Raw genomic sequence first — 18,112 nt, forward strand, 5'->3', positions numbered from 1 at the left:
TCAGAGCATTTATAAATATGTATCTATTCAATGGGATTAGAATTAATGAAAGTTGCAAATTTTTACGTCCAGAGAAGAAGAATTCATGCAGAATTCACGTAGAATTCCCAGAGCCAATAATTCATGCAGAATTCCCAGAATTCAAGGAATTTCTGGTGAGTAACCACCCTGTAATAAATGTCCCTTATCATATTCTTTTGTTTAACAAGTGAAAATCATTGATCTCATCAGACCCAATGGCCAATTTTGCATTTCCCATGGTTGAATTTTGGCCAAATTTCGATTTGTCTAAATGTTTAATAAACATAAGGTTATAATTTTGCTCAGGGTTGACGTATTCTTTCTCCTTACATATCACTGGTTATGATGATAAATTGATCGGAAGGTAATGAATCCATCAATGAAATTATCAATAAATGAATATTAGATTAGGAACCATGAAAACAATCACAAGAATAAAAACATTAAATTACTATTTAACACATCTTTGTTTATATATATATTTACAGGCTCACATACATACATATATTTTTTTAAATGTTATACAATATCAGCAATTTTCAAAGAATAACATTTGAACATTTTTGTTAACAGTGTATGGAAGATTCCTGCCATTCCAATGAAAAGTTTTATCACAATTACAACATTTTGAATTATTAATGCACAGATTATCCTCACACTGTAGAATAAGTATTGCTCGTACATCATCTCAGAAAACACAAATCAAAACAATAAATATCTCTTGAAACACTTTTCGATTAAGATCTTGTATTTTCACAACACACTTAACACCATAAAGCCAATGATGTTCAAGACTGGATTAATAATAACGGCAGAAAGTGCCAAAGAATTTGTAAATAAAATATTAATCCAGTTTTGACGAAAGCAGTAATAAAAATGCTGACACTGCACAACAATCAATTCGTAACAAAGGGTTACTGTCACATCATCTCTCCTACCTCGTTTGTATGTTGTGTTCTCCCCTCTCACTACATAACAAATTATTTACTATAAAGTTCTAAAATAGTACAATATCTTTGTCTAATTCTGTCAACATTGTACAAAAATAAGATCTTAAATTTTTCAGTCAGATTACTTTTCTATTTTTTTTTTCTTTTCAAGTACCCTGAAACTTGTGTAATCTCTTAATGGAATATAGAGAAACACACGAAAACAACTTGTAACAGAAACATGGACATCAGCATTTCACACGCTTTAATCACACATAATTGGGAAATGGAACGTTTATATTAATAGTCGATTTGAAAAACACATATAAACAACCACATTTTTCCAATGACACATTAATCTCCCAGAATCATGAAAGATTCTAGAGCAGTAAATATTAACACTCCGGTGCTGTGAACATGATAAAATTCTTCAAAGAAATCATGCCTTTTTACATAATATAAAATTTCATCTCGCTGAAAAGAAAGCAATTATCAAAATTCTGAGGAGACAACATTTGTTTCAAAAGAATTTTATCATGAAAGGATTTGTTGAAGTCCTTCCCCAAAGTAAACATTAAAATCCAAAAGTTCAATTCTTAATAAACAATAAGAAATTCTTGCATATTTTTAAATACTAAATTTAAATTTTAAGCTTTATGTAGCTAATTTATCTACACACACAAATTAAGGGGGTTGTTGAAATATATACACCAAGTTTTTATAATTTATTAAATAATTAATTAAAAGTTATAACAGATATCAGTAATGGTATATGCAACACTGCATATTCATAACCATCACATCACTTAAATAGAATCAATTAGCCGCAACATGTTTTCAACCCATCCAAAGCATGGAAAAGGGAAGACTGGTGATATTTTGTGTAAATAACTATGAACATTTGCTGATCTTATCTACTAAATTATCACACAATAATGCCTACAGGAATGTATATCTTTGTTATTAATTTTAAACATACAGTGATTCATTGCTATCTATTGCTTATAAATTATACAACATCCTCCTGTTTATCAAAAAAATCAGTTACATAAACTGAAATTTGCCTCTTGCAATTTTCTAAAGCATTATAGTTTGGCCTATTATTACATAAATGCAAATTAATTAATTAATTTAGCACCATTCAAAATATTATGACATCGGCATCTAATTTGGCTAACATGTTTTGAGTACATATACGTACATACTAATCTATTTAATTTCTGGATTTCATGTTACTATATTTAAAACTGAAAGGAAAAACATATGATACTTTCACTGTTACACTAAAGAAAGAGTTTGGCTTTTCAAAAAGGTAATTATATACATAAATGGTTGTAAAACCTTGCACTAAAATCATTTCAGATTCAACACCAACTTATTAAATTTAAAGGAATACCATATTTTAATGAAATTGTTGTGGATTAAGTTATAGTTCCAAATAATTTACTCTCACCAAAAGTACAACAATTAAATGTTTGGAGACATTGTTATAAATGGATACCATATATGCAATACTTCTTTGAAAATAAAAATAAAAATTAAAAGAAAATAAGTAAAGAATATAGATGAAGCATATACTGTGTATATTTTTCAAAATTCACAAACATATATGTGTCTACACAACAGCAGTATCTTTCGTTTGTCATTTTCTTCTTCCATTTCATTTTCTTGTTAATAAACACCGATATTTCTTAACAGTGAAGCTAGAAGATTTCTAATACATAGCTCTCATAAAAACCATGAAAAGTTCCATTTCACACTGTTTCAGGACCTAATAGAAAGTGAGTTGAAAAAAAATATGTAAATTTTATCTGATCAGGATTTGAAGGACTGTGCCATAGAGCCAGGGCTGAAAATAAAGGGCAGGGGTATACAAGGGTATGCCATGCCCCTAGTTCATAGGAATTTCAAATGAATGAAAACATTAAATTGATATGGGATTTTGTCAGCTAAAGAAGCTAAAGAAGAGAACAAATAATCCATTATGGATAGGGCTGAGTCGATATCCATGCCGATGTATTGGTATCGGTATCGGAAAGTATTGGTTGGAATTCATCTACCGATACTTCTCCGTAGGGATGGGACCGATTAATCGGTACTCTATCAGTATCGGCCGATATAGGCATATCGGTGTATCGGTAAAATTACCGATCCGATATATCGATTATTTTCTGGTAATTTAGTGCAAAATTCTGCCATTTTGTTGTAATTTTTATGGATAATATACATGCCCTACTTTCTAAATAAGTAAATGTCTAAATATGCAATTTCTCTTGCACTGCAGTCACCTTGAAACACACATTTATTAAAGAGGTCAGTGAACCTTTCAGGTTCAAGGACCATTTCTAATTTTATATCGGATCAGTAGAATATCGGTTATCAGTATCGGTAAATTTTATATCGGTAATTTATCGGTATCGGCCAAATTTTCATATCGGCTCATCCCTACTTCTCCGGCATTTTTGTTTCACGGGGTCCGCAAAAAGGTTGCGCGACACTTTTGCAGCCTAATTATCCTGGAAATTATGCAAAATTCAAACTTTATTTTTATTTTGCACCAATTTTGCACTAAAAATTGTATTTTGTGATTACATAACATCTATTTTGATATTCTAAAGAAAATTTCTTGGTAAATTGATGCATATAATTGGAGAAAAATATTTATACACCAATAGTTATCAAAATTTTGAACAAGCATTTGTTATTGCAATTTTCAAGTATCGGTATCATCAGTTCGAATCGGTAAGAGTATCAGTATCAGCTCAGCCCTAATTATGGGTCATTATATTTAGATTATGAAACAGGTAAGTGTCGTCTTACATGAACATCTCATTCTTTAGGCCAGCCGCACCCCGGATCTGAAATGACGAGTCATCTTGTTTGTTAGCTAAAATCTGGTAGCAGATTTCATCCATGTACACAACAGATCTAGGTCTGTCTTTTATAATTTGGTTAGCGGGCAACAATGCATAACCCGATAACAAGTTACAGCAGAATCAGTGTATCAATGTGTATATAGAATTTCTTTATCAGTTTATATGCTGTGAATGGAATACATTTGTAAAAATATTTGGTTAGAAAATATGATATTAACCATTTAATGTAAGGATCAACATGGCCGTAGGCAGGAAAAATTTTCAGGGGGGGGGGGGGTTCATTCATAATTGTTCCCATGGGCGTCGCCAGAAATTTGAATAATAGAAATAATAACAATAATTGTACAATAATAATTAAAATTTCATAATAAAACAATTTTATTCCATAATAATACTAATAATAATTATTATTATATTATTGTTATATCCTTGAGGGGGCTTACTCAATCCAGCAGATGGGCCTCCCCGATGGCGCAGTGGTAGCGTCGTTGCCTTGTAATCAAGGGGTCCCGGGTTCGATACCCACTGGAGGCACATAGTGGTTCGGATCTCACTTTAAACTGTAGGTCCAGTCCCAATTAGCCTTACTGTGCATAAAGTGGACTTAAAACAACAAATCAATCAAATCAATCAATCAATCAATCCAGCAGATGAGTGAATATCCAGCACAAGTTTCTTTTTGTTTTTTCACGTTTCACACAGTGTGTACTGAAATGCACAATTATTATACTTTGCCATTAAACTTTAGATGCCTTCAAAAAAAAGCTTTAAAAGTTAGATGGAAATTTTAGTCATAAAGTTTTTGTTGTTTAACTTTAAAATTACATTTTTGGAATTTTGAAAAGTGCGGAAGCAGTTATTATTTATAAAAACTTAGCCTTGTGCATGGATTGTAACCTCAATCGCGAACGTAACGCTACGAAACTGGAGACCCTAGGTTTGAACTCCTATCAAGGGGGATTTTCGACTTTATCGGACAGGGAATTTAAAAGTTGGAAAGGGAATTTTGGGACAATCATAAGGGAATCTTCAGTCTATATTCCTTGTGATGCAGGAACAACACTGGAAAGATGACAGCAGAAGTGAAAATGGAGGGGTCGCGGGTGGGCTACGATTCTGAGAATAAATCCTGTTTCACTCAACTTTCAGAATTCCAGATGTATGACAATTCTAGCTCGATCGTTTCAACATTGTCTCCTTGTATTTTTGCGATGCTTCGAAAAAAAATTGAAAATTTGTTACAGATTTTGGTTTCTGAACTTCCATTAATCCAACATGTCGAAAGTTTCGGGGGGGGGGGGGTGAACCCTAGAAACCCCCCTCTAAATACGGCCATGAGGATCAATGACTGCATTTAATTGCTGGCTTCAAGTTGTCCCCGTTTTCGGTCCGTGATTAGATGTTTGTCTGAATTGAAAGGATTCACACAGGCACAGATCGTCGTCTCACAAGCTGCTACTTGCGAGACCAAATTCCCAAGATCTTTGTTGTTTTGTCGCAAACTGCCGCAACGTGACTCGAGTTGATGTTTCGTCTGGTGTGCGGCTAGCCTTATGGCTCACGATCTCTATTTTGTTCCCAGTTTCAAAACACACTACTGGTGACAGAATGCATCCCCCTCCCTCCTTCAAGTACCTCAAACCCATTTCCCTAAAAGAAAAAGAACAAATAGGACAATCGCTACCAGCACAGTATGAAGGGATGATTGGGATATGTCCAATGTAACATTATCGCCTTGTAATCGAGGGGTCCTGGGTTCAATACCTGTTGTAAGCACGATGCACAGTTCGGATCCCACTTTAAACTGTAGGTCCAGTACCGATTAGCTCATCTGTGCATAAAGTGGACTCAAAACAATTCAAACAATGAAGGGATGATTGCTGAAGTATGCAGTATACAGAATCTACAATTACTGTAACAAAGATATGAGCTGAAGTGGTCTAACGGATAGTGTATCATACTGCCACTCAGGAGACCCAGGTACAATTCCCAGGGTGGGTGATCGAGTAGGAATTATTGTGTCAATTTCCTACATAATTATTAAACCTCTGGGGTTTACTCAGACTCTCCTCTTGTGGGGGAGGGGTAAAGGAGGTGGAAATGTGATGCTGATCACATCAATTCCACTCTCATCAAGGTTAAAAATGTGTAGACTACTCCTTCCCTCCTATGTACCTTCATGGAGTGGTGTAATGAACAGGGAGGACTTAAGATAATTTCAAGAAGGTATGGAAAAGTGCTGTAACCATTTACAGCAATCATACCAAGTATTGATTTTGGTGTGTTTTCCATGGGCAAATATAGTATTGTGCAGAATCTAAGCCTTGATACATAAATCTCAAGGTACAGAACACACATATAGCTTAGAGAATGAAAGCTATAGGTGCGTTTATAGCATCATGTGTGCTACAAGTTGGTTGGGGTGTGCAGGATCCCAAAAAGTCAGTACCTTGGGGGGATTCCCATCCCGATTCTGAGAAAGGGTTTCCCAACTTCTCGAGATACTGAACAGTCAGGAAATTTTAATGATCATGTTTCAAAGTTGTTAATTTTCGATGTTTTCTGCACTGTAAGCCTTGATTCATGATATACAAAAAAGCAATTATTTGAGAGGTAAATAGTGTGAGCAGAATTAGATTTTTTTCACAATGTCGGGAAATTTCAAACATTTTCACAAATTTCCTGGCAAAGTTGGAGAGTGGCAAATTTTTTGCCCCAATGTAGAACATGATTTTAATAATTTCTCATCCTGACAAAAATAAAAATGTCCATTCCGCAGAATCCTACAAATCGGTAATAAAAACTTTTAACGTATTTTTGAAGGGGTATGAGTAAAGTCACTAATTTTGTACCCATGATAACTTGTAAAATTGATATCTAGATAGCTGTAACTAGACACCTAGGAGGCTTGGTCTGGTATTACATTTAAGCAAAATTGGTCAAGGTATCTGAAGATGATCGGCTATGAACTTACCGTGACAAAACGTGCAAATACACTTGGCATGGTAAAATCATAGAACATATTTTCAAATGTGAATATAGTTGATTTATTACAATAAGATGTGGAGGTTCACAAGGACTAATCCCTTTCCCCTATTTAATAGACACCCAATGAGAAATCTCAGTTGGTCAGTGGCCTCCAATCACAGACCTCTGGAAGACGGGGGAAAGAAATGCCAACCCAAAATTATATATTTGACACATATTTCATTTCTGTCACAGCAATATATGCAAATTATTGTAAAAGATGATAACTTCAAACTGAAAGAGTCTTTTTTTGACTGGGTAACACTATTATGGGGTGCAACAAAAAGTTATAGTTTACTTGGATGAACATTATATACCTACTAAGTTCTGGAAATTATACGGTGAGACATGTGTACTTCCAGAGACTAAAGGAACTTTCACCCTGAAGTAAGAAATGACATACTGTCTGGTACACACGTAAGCGACAGATTACTTGAAAACAAACCTTAAGGTTTAAATGCAATCTTTCACATTGAAGTGATGAACATGTTACTTGAATCAGGCCATTTTTCCAATCATGTGCATTGTGTCATCTCACACTGTTGTTCCTGCATACACAGCAAATGCATCTTTTTCTGCAGACTAGAAGGTAACACAGTTTGGGGTACAATGTCACTTATTGTTTCAGTGTGGAAAACTCCATCTCACTTGTTACTTTAGTGTGAAATCAGCCTTAGTTATGATCCCTGGTTGCTACAATTTTCACTAGCAATGGACCGATATGAAGTTTTGGCCAATTGCGATAAAGTAACGATATAAAATTTATCGATACCAATAACCGATATTCTATAAATCTGATATAAACTTTCAAATGGTTCACTGACCTCCTTAGTAAATGTATGTTACCAGATGAACCAAGCTTTTGCAATGCATAAGAAGCTGCATATTTATACATTAACTTAAGGAAAGTACAGAATGGACATGATATGTGAGTCGATATCACTTTGAACCGATACATGCTCTCACTGATATCGATACCGATGCTTGAAAATTGTAATAATTAAAAGTTATTCAAAATATTCATTAAGAATAGTGTGTGAAAATTCCACTCTAATTAAATGCATTACAATATTAAATCACATGTTATTTCGTCACAAAATTCAGTTTTTTCACTCAAAACTGGTGCAAAATAAAGTTGCACTCCATGAAAGCGTCGAGAGGCATTTTTGCAGAGCCCATGAAAGATCAAAATGCTGGAATCGGTTGGTATTGGTAAATGAATTGCAACTGATACTTTCTGATACCAGGTATCGGCCGATACCGATGTCGATCAGACCTAGTTTATGCCCATAAAAATTATAACAAAATAACTAAATTGTAAGATATTTCTAGATATATTGGATCGGTAAAATTATCAGCACTTTAACTGATAAATCTTGCGTATATCACTTTAATAATATACCCAGCTGGTGGGAGTTCTCATTTTGACTAGGGTGCACTATGGGATATGGAGGACTGGACCATGTTGCATTCTTCATGTCTCTTTGGTTATGATGACGAGTTTTGTGCAGTCCTCATTTACGCCAGAAAAAAATGAAGTAGGTAACACATCTCAGCACTCTAGCCCCCCAGTACTTAGAAACCAGAATTTCACCAGCAGAATCTAAATAGTGATCTAAACACAGATCTTTTCCCATAGTGCATACGCCACAGCAAGCCATGAAGGTTGATGGCTATACCCACAGTAACAACAATAGTGAAATACTTGAATTCAACATAACCAGCCAACTCATCGATTAGACTTACATTATCACAACACACACCTATAGTTCACAAATATTACTTTGTTACCTTTCTACAGGTACAATTGCCATTCCTGAAACATTTTTATTACTTACAGATCAGGACTGAAACCGTTCACTTTTCATAACTTTTGGTCCACAGACAAGTCACATGACAACAACATTGCAAGGTAGAGTCAGAAACTGTAATAAGTAATGAGTTTACTTGAAGTGAATCTTAAGTTGGTTAATTATACCTCAATCAAAAAAGGCACTGTCAAAAATACGAAAGAAAAATAACTTTATCTAACCTTTCAATTACTAGTGGGAGTCAGTCAAATTTTAAATGTGCACTTTCATACAAAAAACACAACACTTGCAAACAAATTAATAAATATGTACTCTTCTGTCTTTTTTATCTCATAAAGCATTACAACATGGATATCACTTGTAAGAAAAAGTCTGAAATGCTGCAAAACTCGGCAGCACAATATTTACCTTCATTTATACAATTAAAACGTTTCATAGGCCAATGCTCAAAAAATATTTGTTAGAAACTACAGCACCCTTTGTTCATTTTTCGAGCCGATTTATAAAATATTTTAGAAGATTCACTGAGTTCTGATGATTTTAAAACAAGATTATCCAATTTTTCATCTCGTGCCAGAAGAGTCTGCATTGTATCAACCTGTAAAAAGAAATCTTTTTTTCAAATTTCTCTGTATATAGTTCAGGAAGATCAGTCCTATTACAAACTACACTGTAAATTGAAGAGGTTTTCTCGGGCAATCAGCAAGATGATTTTCGGATAGGCTTCCAAGCTTTCGAGAGCTAACGTCAACCCCTGAAGATGAGAGTGATGTTAGCTCTCGAAAGCTCAGAAGCCTATCCGGAAATCACCTGGCTGATTGCCCGAGAAAACCTCTTCAATATTTGCCACCAGGAAAGTTTTAATAATTATTACACTGTAAATGCTTCAAATGAAATAAAACAACCAACTTATGATCTCTCATATCCCTTACCGTAGTATTTGTTACACACTGAAACATACAGTTTATTGCATCTATATGATGGAAAAAAAAGTTATGTCTACCTCTTTCTCACACACAAACACTTAGCAGTACAGAAAGTGTTGTAGCAAATAAGTTCCCCAACCAAAAAATAATAATAATAAACTGTATCCCTTCCCATTGCAATGGACAAGAGAAAAAAATACTCCTGGAAGAATTTAAATAATGCAAAATGTTTGTTTTCATCATCATATTATCTAACTGCAATATAAACTAAAGGGTTGCCGAGTTAAGGTACCCTTGGTCATAAACATTGCTATGCTTGAGTTACCTTTGAGGATATGCTGTATAAGCAATATCTTGCACACACATGATAATTCCTTTTAAATATTAAGGGGAACATGACTGTAATGGCATACATGTCCCTGATGTAAAATTTGTATTTTGAATAATACAGGGTGTCCATATTGTAACTGACAGTTTCTAAATAGCTATTACATTTCAACAAACTCAGCTTTTGTTAACAATGCATTGCAAAAGTAATAGTACATTTGTGAGTTTGGTTTAGTAAATTTTCATACATGTACATATACAACTAGCGCCGCTAGTGTCCCTCAAACAAAAATGGCGTCGGTAGAGTAAAATGATCACGTAGTTCACTGAAGTCAATGCGGGAGACTAGCAGGAAGCTAGGAATTCCAAGGTCCACTGTTCACGAAGTCGTGCATAAAAGGTTACGTTAGTATGCATACAAGGTGCAGTTGTTGCATGAAATAAGCCAGATGACAAGCCGAAAAGGCATTTACTTGCCATTGACATTCTGCACAAGATTGATGTTACCCCTCTAGACTTCTTTCTTTGGGAGTACATCAAGGACATGGTGTATTCTGGCCAAAAGATAGATGATCTACAAGAACTGCAGGATCGTATTCAGAATGCTTCTACTTCTGTAACCCCTCAGATGGTACAGAACACATGGAGGGAGATTGAATACAGGGTGGACATTCCCCATGCAACAAACGGAGCTCATGTGGAGCTATACTGAGACACAACTGCTTCTATTAGGTGCATCCAGAAAGTAAGTTTCCCTGGGGTTGAGCACAAAAAGGAAACATTATTTCATTCAATGATTTATTGCCACAGATACAGCACTTGTCAACATAATTCCCGTCGCAATTCAGGCACTTGTCATTGAGTGGGACCAACTTCTGTATACTTGCATCGTAGAAGTCTGCCGCCTGGACGCTGAACCACTGTGTGACAGTCATCTGAACCTCTTCGTCACTGTGAAAATGTTGATCGGACAGGAATTCTTTCAGGTGCAAGAACAGGTGGTAATCACTGTGATGATCCGGTTGAGAAAATCGTCATCATCATGGTAACACTGCAGAAATGTCAACACCATGCCCATGCATTTTCCTTTGTGTTCAAGCATCAGTTATTTCGACACCAGGCACACAATTTCCGGAACAAGAGGCGTTTATTAACAACGTCGTGCAGCAATGACTGAGAAACCTGCGGGAAATGGCTGCTGAATTCTGTGATCGTGATGCGAGGATCCTCATCCTCAAATATGCGCTGCTGCACCTGCTCCACAAGCTCGTCCATAATGGCCGATGGCCACCCACTGTGCTCGTTGTCATGCACATTTTGCTGGCCTTCAGTAAATGCCCTGCAGCAACGATGCACCATCCGCTTGCTTATGACGTCTGGCCCTACACCTGGCACAGCTGACGATGAATTTCGATCGGCTGTATGTTTTGTGCTTGATCACCGAATGAACCTCGCACACGGCGGGAGATGGAATAAGAGCCGCTATGTGTCATCGCTGCCGCGACGCTACTGAGAACTTTTGGGAGGCGTCTTCTAGGACATTCACTAGCCTGGGCATGTGCCTCTCACGCATGCGCAAAACCGGTTTCAATACGCATGGCCTGCCACCTGTGGGCGAGTGGGAAACTTACTTTCTGGATGCACCTAATAATAAAACTGGGTGAGTTTGCCTTCAAACTGTATGTTTCCGTTTCTAGCTACTCATTACCATATTAAAATAAAACAGTTTAAAAAACTGTCAGTCCCACTCCGGACACCCTATATTACGTTACTTATTTGCAACTTTAGACTATTCAAGGTGAAGAAAATGAAAATTAAAGGAAAGGATACTTCTATGCAAAGGAACCCCGACACCCAGACTGGCACTAAAACAGGGAAACCTTTACACACAGACTGTGCATCAATAAATGCCCTTTGCCAACAAAATAGATGGGGATGTAAAATCTGGCAACACTACTGGGGGGTTAGAATTGAAGTATTCGAATTTAGGTATCTGTGTGTGTTATCAGTTTATCAATTGATCTAATAATCATCCTGATTCCCCTAAAGAGGTAGAAAGGTGACATAAGAAACAAAACATGCAATTTATTTCAGAAGGGGGAGGGAGAAGAATGTTAGGTTAGTCCAAAAAGAATCAAAGCTTTTCAAAAGTATTTGATTTACTTGTTATACAGTTTAGCGAGATTTATTTATTTCATCCTGCAGATCTCATACTGACTTTTTCTCAATCTCTCCCATCTAGAAACAGCAGCCTTTCACTTTGGATTTTATCTTCTGAAACAGAAAGAAGCCCACACGTGTCAAATCAGGAGGGAAGCTGGGTTACAACAGTTGTGTTGAGCTATATAAAAAATTCATTGGCTTGTTTGTCTCTACTTCAGGTACCCGAAAATCCCCATAAGTACATAATACCACGTGAATGTTGAGGCCTAGAAATGCAACAACAAACGGAATAAAGAACTCCACTATGCAGTGTTAGTAGTGGAAAAGCAAGTATTGATTAGGGATGTGCCGAAGCCGAAGCCGATTACCGATGTATGAAAATCGGCCAAAATTGACATATCGGCATCGGTATCGGAATCGGCAAAAATCCGATATTTAAACCGGTACAGATTATACTAGAGTTTTACATTTTAGTTTTGTAAGATTTATTGAAAATTTGGTTATGATTCGTCATTATTGTAGAGTTTTTGTAATAAAATTATTGCAAACTCTCATTCAGAGGATCAACCTAACTCAAAATCGGAAATAAAACAGTACATTGATGAACCAGGATCTGCGGTTGTATTGGAAATTCAGAAGTGAGTATTCAAACCTGAAGCAAGTGCTGAGAAAATACTTGGGCATACCTGCTGCATCAGCATTCAGTGATTGAGTATTCAGTGTTGCTGAACAGATTTGCGATAAGAAGTACGTTACTTCCTGAAGTGCTTCCAAATCTACTATTTCTGAAGTTGAATCTGGCAGAACAGGAATTCATTTTGCATTTCAAAGAACTGCTTGTGTACTAATGTTAAATCTCTAGGTTCACATAGATGCAAATGTACATATATATGTATATACATATGATATGCAATAGAAATGTACATACCAAATTTATTTTTCATGCAGAAAATAACATTCCATTTCTGTTCAATAATCTTATGTATCGGAATCGGTTAAATATCGGCATCGGTATCGGTTCCAAAAATTATCGGCGAGTACATCGGCATCGGTAAACTTACAGCTTCGTCACATCCCTAGTATTGATACATTGGCATACCATTTCAAAATTAGATTTCTTTTGCACAGACCTCATGGGCCCCCCTTGGAAACTGAATGTAAACCTAAAATTATATATTCCACACATATAATTTCATTTGTCACAGAAATTAATTATTGTAAGTGTATTGCAGGAACATGTAACTTCAAACTGAACTACTGTTTTTGAGGAGGCAACGCTTTTATGGGGAAACATGACTAGTTTGCCCCAATCCCTTCCTGGAAAAGAAATAACATGCTCACACCTCCTTGCTAAAAAAAATTAATCTGCAGACATCCATGAATAATACCACACAATGCCAGTTTTCTTCTTTCTTTAGAAGTGACAATATTTTTCTATGGGCTTTAGGGCAGTATAGATCAGTGGTGTTTCCTGGTCCTGAACTTAAATATTGGCAAAGAAGGAGTGTGTTAACCCCCACACCCTTGATGATTGCAAACACTTTCTCTTAGTTGAGAATAATTAACACATTCAACAGTAGAATTTCTTCACCGCATCAGATCTCTAAAAATCTTTACCAGCATCACTTTTTACTCTAACACATGTCAACATTGTGAGATTAGAAAATGGTTGACAATTGTCAATCATTTGCTACAGTCCTATATAAGAAAGCAAAGAGAAGCAACTATTTACATATGTTTGACTACACTTTCACTAGCTATCCTAAAATAATTACGAGGGACAGTCAAATGAAAACCTTAATTTGTTTTTTATCTAGTTGATTTCTGCACGTAAAGTTGCACAAGTTTGCTACATTTTCGCATAGACACATTGCAGATCCACATATATTTTCAAGTCTTGAGTTGGAACCTCTATACCAGTTTTATAGATCGGAGACACATTAAAATTGCATATTTGTGTTTCACATGGTTCGTACTTACCAATTGTGTATTGCGGAACATAGTTCAAGGTGCCATTATGCATTTTACACGAAAATAAACACAATTTTTCACATTCTGAGTGCTTCTTTTTTATTCCTTTCTTCGCTTCCGGAACACACAATATGGCGGGCACATCTTGACTCAAGTTGTGGGTATGCAGTGTTTCAACCTTCTTCACCGAAAAATACCTACTATCGTGTTAGTCACCGGTGGAAATTATACATTATGCACGGGTAGCTGACTGATAGTCCCACGAACCATACACGGATAGCCCCACAAACCATTAACGGATAGCCCCACGAACCAATTCCAATAAGGTTAGGTTAGGTTTGGTTACGTTAGTAAAAAAAAAAAATGGGTTGAAACACTGACAGGGGCTTACGTCATCAAACGTACGCAGCATCCGGTTGTCGTAGGGCAAGCAAATGAAAGCAATGGCAATTGTGTGTCAGTGAGATATTTCTCTTGAAGAATACATGATTTCCCAGTCAAATATATTCCACTATGGAAGAAAATACCTCGACAAATGTTGTAAACTTTGCAGAAACTCATTTCCGTAAGTAGTTTCTTCTGTAAAATTGAAGAAATGTGTCTCCGATGTATGAAACTGTTACCGAATATTTGGAATCTATGTGCAGTCACTTATGAACCACTACGAAGATCTTTCTACCCATCCGATTGTGGACTGACGCCATTGTCAAACTTCATCTTCTATTTGTAAACTTGCTGGCATGATAAGCATTAGAGTACTGAATTATACCACTTTCACTCGAAAATACTCGATCGAATCTCCCAAGCTCGAGCGTGATACACACTCGTAGTGGAATTATAGACAACGTTCTGTATTTCAGAGCCTAATAAGAAGCATTGTCAACCTATTTGGTCTAGGAATTAATTCGTCCCACAGTTCTGTGTAGCCACACATGCGTTGAAAACTCCTGTCAGCGCGCATCGTTCGTAGTATAGGGCAGTTGATTGACGCGTCAACAACAGCATTTTGTAGTCAACTGAACATGGCGCAGTTCGTGCCAGATAAAGTGTTTTTGCGGGGTGTTCTGCTTCATTACTTTAACATGCAGAAAAGTGCTACCGAAAGTCATCGTATTTTGGTGGAAGTGTATGGTGACCATGCGCTAGCTGAGCAAACGTGTCAGAAGTGGTTTGCACGGTTTAGAAGTGGTGATTTCGGCCTGGAAGACCAAGAGCGACCTGGACAGCCAAAAAAAATTGAAGACTAAGAATTGAGAGCATTGCTCGATCAGGATTCGTGTCAAACGCAGGAAGAACTTGCAGAAGCATTAGGCGTTGATCAAACAACAGTTTCCAAATGCCTCAAAGCCATGGGAATGATTCAAAAGATATCACATTGGGTTCCACATGAATTGAAAGACAGAGACGTTGAAAGACAAAAAACCATTTGCGAATTGCTGCTTCAAAGACAGAAAAGAAAGGGGGTTTTGCATCGCATTGTTACTGGCGATGAGAAGTGGATCCATTACGAGAACCCGAAACGAAAAAAGGCCTGGGTGAAGCCAGGTGAACCAGGTCCATCACAACCGAAACGAGATATTCACTGTGCAAAGGTTATGCTGTGCATATGGTGGGATATGAAAGGTGTGGTGTACTATGAGCTGCTGCAACCAGGTGAAACTATTAATGGAGAACGTTATCGACGACAATTAATGTGTTTGAAGCAAGCTCTGGCCAGGAAACGACCAGAATGGGAGAACAGACATGATAAACTTATTTTTCAACATGATAATGCTCACCCACATGTCGCAAAACCGGTCAAAACCTATTTAGAAAATGTCGGATGGGAAGTTTTACCCCACCCGTCATATTCACCAGACGTTGCTCCTTCGGACTACTACTTGTTCGATTGCATGAATAACGATTTGATTGGACAGCGGTTCACTTCTTCAGAAGATATCGAAAAATGGGTCTCTGACTGGATCGCTTCAAAGGATGAGGACTTCTTTCGCCACGGAATCCGTAACTTGCCTGACAGATGGGCGAAAGTGGTGGCTCGCGATGGACAATATTTTTCTTAAGGTATTTATGTATTTTGTGTTTGAACTACAGCTTCAATGTGTGCGTAACAACCGCACGAATTAATTCCTAGACCAAATAAAACCTATACATGGAAAAAAAAAATCACTATGCAATTACAATTCTAAATAATAATTCTGTATATTATGTAAGGCTCAAATACAATATATATGAAAGTATGCAATATCTACAGACCGAAACGTAAAATGGATGCACATGCTGACAGAGCTGCCTAAGGAATTACAAATATCGTATCACAGTGCCACAAGTACGAGTACATCATTGTTCACTTACCGAAAAGGATAATCACATTCTGCGAAATAATACAATGCAGTTATAACATTCAGTCGAACATCATTTTAACGTGACAACAATCGTAGAAACATAAAACGTCAGCCTTGGTAGTTTCAGCCCATAATAATTTATTTCATTTTCATATATCTCGGGAAGATATACAAAACTGCATTTTATCATGAGGATGACGACTATGTTTACTTATTTCTCAATTTCACTTCGTCTTTTACTTCACGATCCATATTTGAGGGCCCACTACCATAGACAAATTACGGAATTACGTGTACTAATACGTTCTTCCCTTGAGCGGAAGAACTATCAATTCAGAGTTGCCCATGCGAATTATTTGCTGCTCGAGCGAAAAACGCTCATTGCAGCGCTCTAGTAAGCATGCATAGACATTGAATTTTCATTTGCTGTAGAATGTCTATAAGTTTTAGGCTTCCAGAGGGCATCTGAATGCAGGAGGCACCATCTTTAAAATGACAAAAATGGCGTTGTGAAGCTCATTTGATCAGTGTTGCAGCCTTGAGGTCATTTTGTAATACCTCATGTAAATTTGAGCTGTTTACAGTGTGTCCTGTAATTTTTGATGGACTTTTTAAGGTTCTCACTTTGACTCCCTTGTATAACACAACTCTGTCATGTTGTACACCCTGGGTTGCATCATTTGTATGCTGACAAGGCATACAGTCAGGCTAATTCTTTGTGGGGGGGGGGTTGTTTTATTGTTAATTTATTTCATTCACATGCACTTTGCGATTGTCCCTCAATTCATGTCATATTATCACCATTGTTACAATCGAAAGTGGCAAAAAACTGATGTAACATCAAATTAGTAGAGGCATGCAAATTTCGTTTTTGACGAAAACACGAAATATGAAATAACATGCTGTAATGTTCATTTTCATGTCTGAAAGGTGTGAGGTGCATTTTCCTACCCTGTTTTGTCACGAAATAATGCAAAATGAAGTGCAAAATGCGAAATATACTCAAACACGAAATTTACCGTTTATATACCAACGTGACACTTTCTGAAGTATCCTGTGAGTTTTGCAATTCACGGAAAATTTATTAATTCTGCTGTAAATATTTGTGAAGCAAAAAATGGACCCCTTTATACAGGAATAAACTTAATATCCTGGTAACTACATAAATGCGCTATTAGAAGGGACAAGTTTATTTTGTGTAATAAGTACAGTTTTTAAATCAAATTTAGGATTATATTCACAATTTTAAAACCAAAATGTCATTTTATATACCACTTTTGATGTGATTATTCACCGCTATAACACAGAAATTTCATTTTATTTACCGCTTTTGAACCCGAAATCAACTCCGTTTTTGTACCGGAATTTTGCTTTTTTATTTGCCAAAAATATGCGCCTCTACAAATTAGTACCCTCTCAAAGATTTAGGCCAACAATCAAGGAACATATTACAGGCACCACAAAAAAGGCTATGCGTCTCTCAGGTTTACTGCACCGTTTCACTGAAATTAGTGACATCTCAGCCATCACCTTGTACTTCAAATCATTTATTTCCCAATAGAATACTGCTCTCCCATCTGGTCCATGGCATATCCCACTCAGCTCTCTGGAATCGATTCAGCCATCTATTTTTTCCTATCTATAGTTTGTTACAGGGTTCCCTCATTATGCAATTTTTCAACTCCAAATCTCCTGTCCTTTCTAAACTTACCGCCTCCT

Source organism: Lepisma saccharinum, chromosome 29, assembly GCF_977018435.1.
Source record: "Lepisma saccharinum chromosome 29, izLepSacc3.1, whole genome shotgun sequence".
Lineage (NCBI taxonomy): Eukaryota > Metazoa > Arthropoda > Insecta > Zygentoma > Lepismatidae > Lepisma > Lepisma saccharinum.